Raw genomic sequence first — 9610 nt, 5'->3', positions numbered from 1 at the left:
GTTGTAAATATCAATAAATAAATTATTAAAAAATATTTGACGGTATGTAATAAATGTAGGAAGATAGTTCAGATGGTTGTCAATAAAGGTACAAAATAGTAAACAAAAAACTATTTATCAGTAACCAACGTTTCAGCCAACTTATTAAATCTCATATAGACAGTCCAAACCTGAGGGAGGACAAGGCCTACTTTCTATTAAAGAGAAATTGAATACTGAAAGATGGCTTCATGGGAAGCCATACTTCCCGGTTCCTTTTTTATTTCTTTATAAATAAAATCTTTGTATCCATGACCGAAAGGATGATCCTGTCGTAACTTATTTTTATTTTTATTCATTAATAAAATATTTATGATTCGGATAGTCATTGAATCCAAAAAATTTATTTGATATAATTATTAATAATTTAATTTAATTCACAATGCTAAAGAGAGTATTCGCATGAATGAAAAATTGATGGATAAATGTTCAATCAATTTAATTATATTTCTAAGGTGTGTAGAGATCGATATTAGGGGGAGGAAGAAGTGATGGGAATTGATAAAATTAATTTCTTTTACTGCATTTGATGCATTTTAAAATAGGACTGAGCAAATGAAATATGACGGATATAGATTGGATAAACTGTCTTGTGTCTGCTGTCTTATTACGGTACTCAGCAGTTGTCTTGTCAGCAGTATGTTAGCTAGTCCTCAGTCTGAGACTGTTTATGTGTTTGCCACCTTTGTGAGCATTCTGTTGGTGTTAATGTCTGCAATAAGGGGTTAGAACAGTGTTAGAAGCTATACAAAAATTTTGATGTGTCTTCGCTAGATGAATTCTATCACCTTAAGTAGTCAGTTTACGCTTTTTGTAAAGAAGAATGCATCACAATACCTCTCAGGATACTAATCTGAAACTGTTAGTTTCTTCGCTGCTATCAGTGCTATGTTAACCAGTATAGTTGCTTTGCAGAGGAGGTCCGGTCTTATTATACTTTGATGAATTAGTGATCTGGAGAAAAGAGAAAGGTTCGAATGTGATTAAGCCTGTAAGCCTTGGTCCTAACCAGCTTTGCTTTCATATGGCAGTGGCGAGCTAGTGTCAGGTATCTGTCAAGGATAACACAGTACCTGCTGGTCTGATCTTGCACACTGCTACCTTATAGACTTCAAAGAGAAAGGACTTGTTTACTAATTTTTGGCCACTTTTTTAATGTAGCCCGATTATAGCTAACTTCTTTTTTAATTTCAAATAAATGTTTTAAGGGTGATACTTATATCACCTCAATCAATTAATAATTCTGGCAAGAATGGTCTTAACCATTAATTTTAACCATTAAAATTATTAATTTTCTAACCTCTTCCAGTTCTTCGCCATTGTACCCCTAGAATGACCAATGGAATAAGAAGTCTTTTTTGTTACTGACTGCCCTACAGTTTCATTTAATGATGTTACTCTTACTCCTGTCGAACAGATCCGCTACCTTGGACTACATTTGAACAAGCGATTAACCTGGAATCCTCACACCAGACTGAAAAGACAGGAAACTGCACGTCAATTTCGACTATTACAGCACTTATTAGACAAACGGTCTAAACTTCCAACACATTACAAAAGACTGATCTACTATGTCAAGGCCAATGATGTAATAAGGCCAATCTGGACATATAGAGTTGAGCTTTGGGGCTCCACTAAACCTTCGAATTCCTCCCGTATTCAATCCTTAAAATCCAAAATCCTTCGTAAAATCCTCAATGCTTCTTACTTTGTCACAAATAAAATCATACATAAAGACCTTAATGTTCCCTATATAACCGATCTAGCCCGAACCAGATATCACTCCTTCCATTATAAACTCTCTAACCACTCAAACCCTCTAATTTCTAATCTTCCATCCTCTTCCATTCCTGACAATTCTCCGAGGTGCCTAAAAAGAAGATGGCCACGAGACCAGCTAATGTAAAATGTCATTAAAGTGCTACCAATGGGTAGTTTCTCTACACGCCTGTAATACCAATTTAACTTAGATCAGATTTACTAAATGTATTATAATGTACAGTTGTAAATAGCAATAAATAAATATTTAAAAAAAAAAGTTTTTGTTCATTTGGGCTTTAGGGTGTAAAACCCAATGGTCATCAACGCCCTTATTTTCTATTTTATTTACCTAAATTAAAATTAAACTTCGAGTTCGAGTTCGATGTTTACATCTTCTTCTTATTAGACAAACTGTCAAATTACCAATCCATTACAAAAGACTGGTCTACATGACTATTATAAGACCAATCTGGACATACGGAGTTGAACTTTGGGGCTCCACTAAACCATCAAATTCCTCCCGAATCTAATCCTTACAGTCCAAAATCCTTAATGCTCCTTACTTTGTCACAAATCAAGTAATCCATCAGGATCTCTATATTCCATATATTGCCGATTTGGCCAGAACCAGATACCATTCCTTCCTTGATAAACTTCTAAACCACCCAAATACATTTGTTTCTAAGCTGGCTTCTCCTTCATTACCTAATAATCCTCCTAGGCGTCTAAAAAGAAGATGACCTCAAGATCATCTCCTCTAGAAATGTTATTGGAGTTCTATCAGTCGGTAGATTCTCCACATGTTTGTATCATATCACTATGTCACATACAGCAAATTTACTTGTTGTATATATTTTTATACAGTTGTAAATAACAATAAATAAATTATTTTAAAAAATATATCTTCTTAAAAGTTGTTTCCTTCTTAAAAAACTTTATACCAATTTTGTGTTTTTTTCATCATCATTCAGGGCCTCCAATATACCCCATCCAATCTTTTCAAGTCCGCAGCAAAGAAATGACATTCCTGAAAGATGTGGCTAACTGTAAGTGTACTGACATTTTGGCGGTGGCTTCTTGTTTATCAGATAGGAATCAGTAAGATTCTCTGTACTATTCTCAATCGAGATATTGTAACCCCCCGCCAACGATCGGAACGATTTGATGCGTTAATTTTTTTTTTTATAGTTTTTAGTTTACTTGTCGGACCTTTATTCCACATGGACTTCCAACTAGCTGATATTTCAATTTTCAGAAGAAGGCCTATTTCCTAAAACACTCACCCCCTGACCTGGAAGAGAAAGTGCTTGCCAGTCCGTCAGTTTGTTTCCAATGATATTTTCTAGTAAATTGCCTTTTGTTACAGCTTCATCTATAGTACTTTCTCGTTTCCATGAAATCCAGAATGACCAGGAACAAAGAAAAAAATAATTTTTCCAGAAGAATTTGTATTCTGTTTAATGGCGTAATAAAATTATTGAACCCTCTATTATAAGAAAAGAATTGGAAAAGAGCTTTGATGGCTCTCAGAGATATAGAGAAATCTATAGTCAGCTCGTTTACAACAATCCCTACGTGACTCGGCACCCATAGGAAGTAAATAGATTTCCTCAGGTTTTCAAGCATATTGGTATATATTTTTTAAAAGTATGCTACGTACTAGTGGCAGATTACTTGGGATGCCTGGATAATCAATGAAGGCCATTATCCAAAAATAAGTTAATTAATTAATTATAAATTGAATCCTAAAAAACTATAATTGGATTCCTTTCCAAAGGCTGTTTGTGTGTTTACCAGTTTACCAATTAAATACCTTTATATTTATGAAATGTTGTTAACATTATATTATATAGTATAATAAAGAGTGGTATATTGGTTTTTATAATAGTATATAAACTACATAAAGAAACTAAGTATTTATTTACAATTTGTTATTATATGATTAAAATGATTCAAATGATTCAGATAAAGGTTGCCATAAAATATAGATTATAACATGATTACTTATTAGTTAATTTATACTTACAGCTGCTGATGCCGTGGGATGTAGTGCCGTAGGTGTCTTTTGTTTCATAAGGGATGTCCAGATCTCGTGGCCCTTCTCACGACTTCGTCTGGTCGAAGTACATCCTCTAAGTCTGCCTCTTGACTGTGGTCCTCCCCCGTCTAAGCCTTCCAGTTGAGTGTGTCCGTCTGCTCTTCTAAATTTCCTCTGTATTTTTCTCCCACTTCCCTTTTGGGGCGTTACCTTATTTTTAAATCTCCTCTCTGATTGAGCGTCCCTCTCCTCAGGGCCGAGAATGTGTAAAAAGGTTTGAAATGTCGAGGAAGGGCCTGCAGCTGCTTAATTTGATTCCGATCCCGCGTCAAACCTGTCATTTTTGTTAGAACACTTAAAGGTTAGCCAATCTAATTTTCTCAGGGGCCTCTGGTAATGTGACAAACTTAATACAGATGTTTTCATATCCTGATCATCCTGACCAGATATAGGGGCAGATGACGAAACACCTTAATAAACCACATATTGTTGTAATCATGGCTAATGCCTCGTTACATAGCAAGTACAATGTTCGATTTTATGGCGAATTCATACAAAATATATCTATGCTATTGAATTTAAATTAAATTATCTAAGACAGTATCCCTAATATTTTCTTATTGCCTGTTATTTTTATTTTAAAATCTATGACTTCTCAGTTGTCTTAAAATTTAATTTCCATATCCAGTTTATGGCAGAACTTTTTTTTTGTTACATTATTGAAATGTTTTCTTTAGGTTTTCCATCTTGCAAGTTACATGACAAGTTATCATACGAAATTCACGATTGAAGCGGACATGAATGATGAGGCTATCACACGTTTTCTTAGCGAGAATAATAATAAAAGAGGAAACTCTTTTAGGAAAGTTGCCTTGTTCCCTGGAGTTGAAGGATTTATCGATAAGAAGCAATTTTTCTAACCCTCTTGGAAGATAAGAGGCCGGAGCTGCAACATTATATCAAATCTATATCGGGCAGGACCTCGAACCTCGCCGACAGATTATGTCTTCTATTATCTATCTTCTATTAGTGGCTCTTAACGTCTCTTCGATAGCCAATACCACCATGAGAAACCCTTTATTAATGCTTACATAGATGCAGGAAAATCGTTGGCTTGAGTACAGTAATTTCAACAAAAAAAATGTTTTCAGTACCATTTAACACCAGCACACAGAGTTAATCAAAGATAAATAATTACTACAGTTCATTAAATAGAATTTTAATTAATTACTAGCAGACCCGGCAATGATATTGTTATATTTGAGGATTATTTATTGAGGATATATTAACTGAACACAATTAAAACTTTGTTATCAATTAATAAATAGATAAAGTGATAAGAGGGTAACTATCGTAGCATAAATGGGATGATATTATCATCTATATATAAATATGAATAGTTTTTATATAATAACTCTCACCTACTCAAGTGCGGTAAAAGATTTTTCAGGAGTGAAAGTTTGTATTCGTTTTTACCACCATTAAATACGGTTTTTCGAATAAACCAGAAAATAACATTTTTTGGCCAAAAATTCGATTAAAAAAATAGAAATAACTTTAATAGTTAAACCACAATGGTTCCTATTCATCCCTCTATTTTCAATCCACTGGTGTTCCTCAAGGTAGTATCCTCGGTCCCATCCTCTACACCGTCTATACAGCTGACATCCCAACAACTCCTAACACTATCCTTACGACGTATGCTAGTGACACATGTGAGCTCACAGTTAGTAATAATCCTTTGATTGCATCCCGAATTCTCCAGTCCCATATCACAATCCTCGAAGAATGGTGTCGAAATTGAAGGATAAAAATAAATCCCATCAAATCACATTTACTCTTCGTCGTAAGCCTGCCGACAGCCCTACAGTATGCTTTAATAATGTGGCATACCCCTGTAGAACAGATTCGTTATCTTGAACTACACCTTGACAAACGACTAACCTGGAATCCTCACACAAGACTGAAAAGACAGGAAACTGCACGCAGATTCCGACTATTACACCACTTACTAGACAAACGATCTAAATTACCAACGCAAACAAAAGACTGATCTACATGACTATTATAAGGCCTATCTGGACATACGGAGTTGAGCTTTGGGGCTCCACTAAACCATCTAATTCCTCTCGAATCCAATCCTTAAAGTTCAAAATCCTTAACGCTCCTTACATTGTCACAAATAAAGTCATCCATTAAGACCTTAATGTCCCTTATGTTGCCGATTTGGCCAGAACCTGATACCATTCCTTCCATGTAAAATTTCTCAACCATCCAAATCCACTTGTTTCTAACCTGACTTCTCCTTCATTACCTAATAATCTGTCTAGGCGTCTGAAAAGAAGATGGCCTCGAGATCTTCTCTTCTAGAAATGTTATTGGAGTTCTATCAGTTGGTAGATTCTCTACATGTTTCTATCATGTTACTATCTCACCTACTGAAAATTTACTTGTTGTATATATGTTATACAGTTGTAAATAACAATAAATAAATGATTAAAATAAAAAAAAGTCTTATTCGTCTGCCAGATCTTATATCTTGATTACTTCCATTCTATTCAATTTGGAAAGAAATGGTATAATACAACACACTGTAGCTAGATAATAGATTCAACTGAACCTATGGAAGGTACTTAGTACGGTTACCTAATTAAACGTAAATTTACTTAAAATCTCAGTTTAACCAGCTATCATTGGCCGGTGAAGTTTACAGCCAGGCTTGAATGCTAAACTTTTCTGGTGCAATTAGTGGCTTAACCCTATTCTTCTTCATGACAAAAGTGAAGCCAAACAGGCTACACCTACGAAAGGAAGGTTTACGTTGAGGTTAGTAAGAATGTCCACTATTGTAATCTAAACTGCAACAAAAGGCAGCCCTAGCAATACTTTCCCCTTAATCCTCTGCCCCTTCCCTGAAAGGCACATAAAGCCCTTTCGGATAATTATTGATTTTACCCGAGAATTCATTAATCGTAGTTTAAACTAAACGGACGTTAAGTATATTCTTACTACATATAGAATATCAGCTGAATACGATATCGTAAAAAATATATACAGTATATACCTAATACACGTTATATCAAACACCTACATGTGTATGACATATTTGTCAACTTCAGCTTTGACATTCTAACGAAACGAAAACGTCACTTCACAATATGAAAAAAAAAATAGCTTTGGTTCACGGTTCGGAATTCATTCCATTTCAATCTAGAAATTGTATTTGTTTCTTCAATCTGGAAAGACTGGTTGTTTGTTGAATAACGCTCGGATGTGTGAGTATATAGAAACTTCTAAAGTCAAACAAGAAAGTTTACGGGTCGGATTCCATGCCATTGTGAAACCACCATCAAGTACTTCACAACTTTAACATTAAATACATATTTAGTATCTATCCTTTACTTGTATAGTAAGTTCCCTAGAATAATTAAACATATATGTTAGGGATGGCTCAAAGTAAATAAATGATTTATCATTAATTGCAACCTTATTTCTCAAAGAACAATCGATATAAGAGATGACTGTTAGAAAGCGGTTAGCATAAAAATAACACAGAAATTAATAATTAAATAATAGAGTTGTGTATTGGTGAAAGTCTTGGGAAGGAACACTCATTGGTGGAACTTCAAGCATTCATTTAAATTAGAAGGTCCCGTGGCCATCTTCTTTTCAGATGCCTCGGAGAATTATCAGGGATTATTAAGAATGGGAGATTAAGAACTAATGTGTTAGGATGGGTAAGGAGTGTGGAATGAAAAGACGCATATGGGATGTTAAGGTTCTTGTGGATGAGTTTATTTGTAACGTAATAAGAAGCATCAAGCATTTTACGTAGGATTTTTAATAGGAAGAATTGGATGCGTGAGGAATTTGATGGTTTGGTGGAGCCCCAGAGCTCAATTCCATATGTCCAAATTGGTCTGATCATCATAGTATATAATAATTTTTTTTTTTTTCGGCCAAGACTCCCATTGGAGTCCTATACTACCTTACCATGGTTGGGGGTCAAAGTTCTTCATTTTGTAGGACCGCCACTCAATGAAAAAAGTCAACGTCTCAGGCCGGATTCGAACCGGCACCGCCAATAAACACCAAATTGGTAAGACTGTGTCTTAACTACTGAGCTATGGGCGGCCCTATAATAATTTTTTGCAGTGAATGGGATTAATTATAAAGGAGGAAAGAAAAAAAATCCTTTTGGTTTAGAAGAGTCCTACTGTATTTTTAAGACACTGCTAATCTGGAATATTTCATCATGCTGCTTAAGTTAAATTAAATCTGTACCGGTACAATCCTTGAAGGGTTAAGGGTGCGGTACTTTGTAAGGGAGTACTGTAACTAGACCAACGGTTGTGCAAGGGGGTGATTTGATCAGAATAACGCTCGACCGCCAGATTTTTACCCAAATAGGGTTACCCCAGGAGGGCTCCAGAACCCACAAGAGTTAGTAGCCACAGGCCTTACCCCGAGGCTACCCGCTCCCCCTTATCATGTGCTACTTTGGGAAAATAAGTCTAATTCCATAAAACGGTATTATGAAAAAATAAAATCTCTCATTGGATAAGGTCTTTAGACCTTAGCACCCTCTCTCTAACTTCAATACCACTTTGAATAATTCGCCGTTTGAGAAAGCTTTTAAAACTGATTACGGATTCGGTGTAAACTTCGGGAAACTTTTCAAGAGACAACTTTAGTCAGTTTGTACTTGTCATTACCAAACACCTAGTCGCCTGTTCAGGCTGTCCCTTTCATCTCTCAACTAACGTTAATTACACGAAAATTATGAGTTTTAGCAGGTACTAAAAAAAAAAATTAAAAATTATATCAACAAAAGAAATAGAAAAATAAATACGAAAACTCATAAAATTTCTTTAAAAGTTTCATATTATATTTATGTGTAGAGAAACTTATGTCACTTCTTTATAACAAGAATTTATCAAGGTCCCAGCCCCAAAAAAAAAAAATTAATTTGAGCTCTTACATTTCGGAATTATTTCACTTCAATACACCTGTACAAACTCAAAATTATATAATTAAATTTTCGGTTCATTTATTTTTGGGTAAAAGTAATGAATATACAATTATTTTTTGCGAATATATTAGAGCATTTACAAAAATTGGTAAAAACACCAACTTCAATGATTCATATTTCTCTCAACTTTTTATTTTAAAAAACTTCTATCGTTTCACCTCTTAGGCCATTTTTAAGGCGACAGCTAAACTAATAGGAAAATAGGTTAATAGAAAAAGAAAAACATTTTTTGAAGGATAATGTTTTATTGAGATTAGCCATTTTATAAAATTTAAATGAAACTAATTTTTTAAAAATATATTTATTGCAATTTATAACCGTACATTATAATACATTCAGTAAATTTGATCTCAGTTATAATAGAGTTAAACAGGCGTGTTTGGAACTACCCATTGGTAGCATTCTAATGACGTTTTTACATTAGTAGGTCTCGTGGCCACCTTCTTTTTTGGTGGTTAAATAGTTAATAATTGAAGGAATGATACCTGGTTCGGGCTTGATCGGTTGTGACAAGGAGCATTGAGGATTTTACGAAGGAATTTGGATTGTAAGGATTGGATACGAGAGGAATTTGAAGGTTTAGTGGAGCCCCAAAGCTCAACTCCATATGTCCAGATTGGCCTTTTTACAGCCATAAGCTTTTCTTAATGAGTTGGAAGTTTGGACCGTTTGTCTAGTAAGTGCTGTAATAGTCGAAATCGACGTACAGTTCCCAGTCTTTTCAGTCTTGTGTGAGTATT

The sequence above is a fragment of the Halyomorpha halys genome, unplaced genomic scaffold, assembly GCF_000696795.3.
Source record: "Halyomorpha halys isolate HHAL.00 unplaced genomic scaffold, Hhal_1.1 Scaffold199.1, whole genome shotgun sequence".
Lineage (NCBI taxonomy): Eukaryota > Metazoa > Arthropoda > Insecta > Hemiptera > Pentatomidae > Halyomorpha > Halyomorpha halys.
Note: the sequence above shows the minus strand (reverse complement) of the source record.